This window comes from Ovis aries, chromosome 17 (genome assembly GCF_016772045.2).
Source record: "Ovis aries strain OAR_USU_Benz2616 breed Rambouillet chromosome 17, ARS-UI_Ramb_v3.0, whole genome shotgun sequence".
In the NCBI taxonomy this organism is placed as follows: Eukaryota; Metazoa; Chordata; class Mammalia; order Artiodactyla; family Bovidae; genus Ovis; species Ovis aries.
In genome coordinates this window covers 62,189,596-62,195,685 of record NC_056070.1, presented here as the reverse complement: position 1 = coordinate 62,195,685, position 6,090 = coordinate 62,189,596, and the positions used below count along the sequence as shown (strand labels likewise).

General features: G+C 46.9%; 1 pseudogene; it reads right to left on the bottom strand.

Moving 5' to 3' along the window:
- Window positions 1–879: 879 nt before the first annotated feature.
- Window positions 880–5,573, bottom strand: LOC101110453 (claudin-6-like; annotated as a pseudogene).
- Between the last annotated feature and the right edge of the window lie 517 nt (window positions 5,574–6,090).

The window sequence follows — 6,090 nt, the reverse complement described above, 5'->3', positions numbered from 1 at the left end:
AATTTTGATTCTTTGTGTGTGTGTGTGCTTATAAAAGTAACCCATTTGTAAGAAGTTAAAGTTGTGTAGAATGCGAGATCTTAGTTCCCCAACCAAGGATGGAACCTATATCCCCTTGCAGTGGAAGGCAGGGTCTTAAGCACTGGACTACCATGGAAGTCCATCTATTTTTTTTTTCCCCTTTTTAACTTAACAAAACATGCTTTATTCAGTAAAACTGGTGAGTGCAGACAGGACAGGGCAGACGTACACAGGGGCTGGGCACAGGAGAGTTAGGGGCTAGTACAGGGGGCCATGACTCAGGGTGCAGGAGCCAGAGATCAGAGGACACGGCTGTGGGCGGGTCTTCAGTAACTTGTCACCTGCCCTTCTGGAGGCTCTCTGAGGCTCAAGAGCATCTGGGGGTTCCAGAGACTTGACCAGTAAGGGAAGGCGTGTGTGTCACACCTAAGGAGGGTAGATGGAAGCCCCCAGCTCCCGCTTTTGGGCCTCAGACACTAGGGCATTGTAGAAGTTCCAGATGATGGTGTGGCCTGTCTAGCACCCGGTGACCAGGGTCAGGACTGCTGCGATGACACACACCTAAGGAGGCCCTGCTGCCAGCATCAGCAGGGGACAGGATGAGAGCACCTGGACAGCAAGTACCCTTCACATGGGGCCCGAAGCTCCAGGCTGGCCTCTAAGATAGGGTTGTCCAGGGTGGAGAGTGACACAGAAACTCAGAAGCATCACCTTTTTAGCTCCATCATTCAAAGCTGAGAAACGCCAGTAACAGAGCCCACGTGGATTATCAAATGGAGTAACCACTGCCCTCCCACCCTCAATAAAAAGCAAAAACAGCCCCCAAATTGTCATGGATCACCATCTCCTTGACTCCAGCTCAAAGGTTTGGGCTCCACTGTCAAAGGAACCCCCACTTCCCTACTCGAATTAGATGTAATTCTTAGTGGGGCACTTGGAAGAACCCCAAATGTGTGGGCTGATGGTATCAGGCCATATAATGACTGGAGCCCTAGGACCCCCTACCCCAGGAGGGCAGGTACAGGACAGTGGCCCCCAACTCAGCAACAATAGGCCAGAAGTCACCTAGTCCAGGTAGATGGAAGCCTCCAGCTCCCGCTTTTGGGCCTCAGACACTAGGGCATTGTAGAAGTTCCAGATGATGGTGTGGGCTGTCCAGCACCCGGTGATCAGGGTCAGGACCGCTGAGATGACAAAGATGATCTGGAAGATGAGCACCAGACAAGCCTTGGAATCCGCACTTGGTTCCCACGAGGTAGACCAGCAGGTAGAGCAGGACCACAGGTAGAGAAATGATGCAGAGGGTTCCGATAGCCTGCAGGTCCTGGGGCAGCGCCAGCAGCAAGTTGTACACCTCGCACTGCATCCACGCAGAACATCCAAAGCCCCTCCCACACCACCTGGGCCACCACAATGGCATTGCTGATGAAAACGTTTACCTTCCACAGGGGTTGGGTGCAGGACGTGATGACATTTACCCAGCCAAGCAGCGTCAGGATGATCTCCAGTATTTGCAAACCAGAGGAGGCCATGGTGAGGCTGAGGAGCAGCAAAGGAGTCTACAAAGATTTGGAGTAGCTGGCTGCGTCTATTTTTTTTTCTTTTAATATTTATTTTTATTTGTGTATTTGTTTGGGCTTCCCAGATGGCACCAGTGATAAGGAACTTGCCTGCCAAAGTTCTTTGGAAACATAAGAGACGCAGATTTGATCCCTGGGTCGGGAAGATCCCCTGGAGGAGGGCATGGCAACCCACTCTAGTACTCTTGCCTGGAGAATCCTATGGACAGAGGAGCCTGGGCAGGCTAAAGTCCATGGAGTCCCAAAGAATCGGACATGGCTGAAGCAACTTAGCACAGCACAGTCCATGTGTTTATTTGACTGCACCGGGTCTTAGTTGCGGCTCGAGGGGCATCTTCATAGCTGCGTGTGGGGTCTTTAGCTGCAGCATATGAGCTCTCAGCTGAGGCATGTAGGATCTAGTTCCCCAATCAGGGATGGAACCTGGGCCCTCTGCTTTGGAAGTAGGGAGTCTTAGCCACCGGATCACCAGGGAAGTCCCAAGTCCATTTATTTTTTATTGCTGAAAACAGTATTAGTCATCCTTGTAATTACACAGCATGAAGATTCCTATATGTAAGTTAGTTTCCTAGAAGTCTCTTGGTCCAAAAAGCAGCTTCAAGGAGAGAAAAAAATGATTCCCTTTCTGTTCCTGTGGCTATAGGGTATGTGTGTGGGGGTGGGGCAAGGGAGAAAAGGAGATACATTCTCAAGGATTCAGGTTCTTATAGTGTTGTTTTTTTTTTTTTAAATCAGACAAGATTATTAATGACAAGACAAAACCCAAATCTGGTTGACTTAGTGAAAATCAAGTTTTGTTGAAAGGATTCTGTTTAGTTCATAGGATTAGGGGATAGCTTTGTTATAAATTGAATAACATTTCACAGATGCGTTTGAGATTGGAATTGCCAGTGTAATACAGCTGCTATGGGAAAATCTGTTTCAAACTTCCGAAACCTGGGCTTCCCTGGTGGCTCAGTGGTGAAGAATCTGCCTGCCGATGCAAGAGAGATGGGTTTGATCCCTGGTCTAGCAAGATCCCACACGCCTCAGCGCAACTAAGTCCATGAGCCACAACTATTAAGCCTGTGCTCTAGAGCCCTGAAACAACCGCTGAGCCCTTGCGCGGCAGCTGCTGAAGCCTGAGCACCCTCCAGCCTGTGCTCCACAAGAGAGGCCACTGCAGTGAAGAGCCCTCTCACTGTGGGCTGGGCGGTCTTACACCTTCACTGTTCTGTTTCACCCCCAGCTGGGTGTAGCCCCTGCCTCCAAACATGAACAGACTCAGTCCCTGTGACACGGTGATAAAATAAGAAATATTTGGTCTTGGTCCTAGTTCCTGGCCTAAGAGCTTCTGAGACCCTTGGAAAATCCCCTGAGTGTTAGTGGTGAGAATTCTTTGTTGCTCATATAAGCTCCTTTCAACCACACCTGAGTTTATACTAATGAGGTGACTCTTGGTGTGTCCCTAGATAGCTGGTTACCAGGTAAACCAACCAGGTGATTAGAGCGTTAGAATTCTTAGTCTCACCCTTTGCCCACCTCCTAGAGAAGGGAGAGGGGCTGGATATTGAGCTTATCACAAATGGCCATAATGATTTAATCAATCATGCCTGTGTAATTGAACCTCCATTGTTGTGTCTGACTCTCTGCGACTCCATGGACTACAGCACTCCAGTGTCCTTTGTCCTCCCCTCTCTTCCAGAGTTTGCTCAAACTCACATCCATAAAAACCTCTAAACTATGACCTTCAGGAAGGTGCCACACTTGAACTCCACAGGGACAGACATTCCTGTGCTTGGGACCCATTCAGACCTTGCCCTGTGTACCTCTTAGTCTGGCTGATCAACTAACTGTATCCTTAATAACACCCTTTATGAGAAACCAGGGGTCACTAAGAGTCGGACACGACTGAAGCGACTTAGCAGCAGCAGCAGGAAAATTGAGTAAAGTGTTTCTCTGAGTTCTGTGAGCCAATATAGCAAATTATCAAATACGAGGAGGGAACTGTGGGAATCTTCAATTTATAGCTGGTTGGTCAGAAGCATGGTGACAAACTGGGCTTGTGACTGGCAGCAGAAGCTGGGGGAGGAAGAGCAGCGTGTGGGACTGAGCCTTTAACTTGTGGGATCAGGCAGTTAGTGTGAGTCTTGAATTAAACTGCAGGATATCCAGGTGAAGACCAATGGGTTGGAGGATTGGTTGTCAGTGTAAGGAGAAACTCTACACATGCGTTGTCAGAAGTTAATTGCTGTGCATGAAAAACAGATCTTACTAATCCTCAACAAGATGGCACTCATGTCAATTACTGGCCATACTTCAGGGGTCCCCAGATCAACCAGACTTCTGACCAATTGGCTTCAAATTTAGGGTTTCCCGTGACTCTCTTAGGCTTTTCACTAGAATGAAAACAGGCTTCCCCAGTGGCTCAGCGGTAGAGAAGCCGGCTGCAATTCAGGAGCCGCAGGAAACATGGGTTCTATCCTTGGGTTGGGAAGATCCCTTGGAGGAGGGCATGGCATCCCACTCCAGAATTCTTGCCTGGAGAATCCCAAGGACAGAAGAGCCTGGTGGGCTACAGTCCCTAGGGTTACCAAGAGTTGGACATGACTGAAGGGACTTAGCACAGCACAGCGCAGAATGACCCACAGAACTCAGGAAAGTGCTAACAACTACTGCTTGATTGTAAAGGATAGAGACCAGGAACGGCCAAATGAAGAGACACATAGGATGCAGCCTGAGGGACAACACACAGCTTTGGTGCCTTCTCCCTGTGGAGTCAGGGTGTGTCACGCTCCAGGCACACTCTAGCCTAAGTGCCAGAGTTCTTATTGAGATTTCATCACTAAAGGCAAGATAAATGAAATCACTGGTCACCTGACTGAACTCAGCCTCCAGACCCCTCCCCTCTCTGGAGGTGGAAAATTCCAATTCTCTAATAATGTGATTGGTCTTTCTGGGGATCAGCCCACCATTCTTTTTTTTTTTTTCCCCCCAATATTTATTTGTTTAGGCTGGGCCAGGTCTTATTTGTAGCGTGTGGGATCTAGTTCCCTGACCAGGAATTGAACCTGGGGCCCCTTGCATTGAGAGCATGAAGTCTTACCGACTCAACTACCAGGGAAGTCCCCAGCCCACCATTCTGAAGCTATCTAGGGGTTCACTTTGAGTCACCTCACTAGCATAACATAGATGCTCCTATTTGCTCAGGAAATTCCAAGGTTATTCTGTGCCAGGGACAAAAATCAGATACATTGTGTTCTTTATTATACCACAGCAGTATCATAGTTATTGTCATTGCCATTGTGCCTCTCTTCCTGGCAAGCTTCTGGGAAGGCAGGGAGCTTGACATGTTGTTTGCCAGTAAAGCTCCAGGATCTCATCTGGGGCCTGGCACATATGGTACCCTCTATAAATATGCTGAGCAAATCAATGAGGCTGGTGCTGATGTAGTTGTGGACTTCAGGTATTGGTTATGATGTATTCAAAAACAGCATTTTGGGGCTTCCTTGGTGGCTCAGTGGTAAAGAATTCTCCAGCCAATACAGGAAACATGGGTTTAATCCCTGATCTGGGAAGATCCCATATGCTGCAGAGCAACTAAGCCTGTGCACCACACCACACCTGTGGAGCCTGTGCTAGAGAGCCTGGGAACCGAAACTACTGGGCCCACGTGCTCATGCTCAGCAACAAGGAGAAGTCCGGGCATTGCAGCTGCAACTAGACAGTATCCCCCTGCTCTCCTCAACTAGAGAAAAGCCACGCAGCAATGGAGACCTAGCATAGCCATACAAAAATAAAAATTTTAAAAAGCATTTTGTAGCCGAAATGTCTATCCACAGGGAACTGGTTCAATAAACCATGGCACATCATAGAACGGAATGACTGCTGAAAAAGTGTAAAGACGCTTCAGATACAGGAGCTAAAAACGAATAGATCTTCAAGACTGAATGTGTAGTATTACAAAAAAATAGTCAAGGTGCAGGACAATACAGAGTGGTATGTTATCTTTAATATACGGTGAAAAGTGTTTAAATCCTAACTGTATAGCCTAGTGACCATTTACTAATTAGTACATGTGTTTACCACTTTGCAGATCAAGTTATAGAACACTTCCAGTACTTGGAAATCTTTTTCATATTTTCTTGCAGATCATACCCTCCAAATGGGAACCGTTATAGTAACTTCTCTCACCTTAGATTAATTTTGCCTGATTTTGAACTTTATATCTTGGGAATCACAGAGAATTTACGATCCATTTAAGTTAAGCATTCTATCCTGTTATAAATAAACAATGCTTTGTGACCTGCTTCTCCTGCTTACCACTATGTCATAAATATCTTGCAATTATAATCTGCAAAAAAATAATTACTTTGAATTGCTATATTGTAAATAATATGTTCTCTTCTATATTCGACTATTTTATATATATAATTCATGAGGGAGGAGGAATTCAGAGAATCTATTCAGGCGGAAAGTGGAGAATCTGAAACTGAAACCTGCCTGTCAT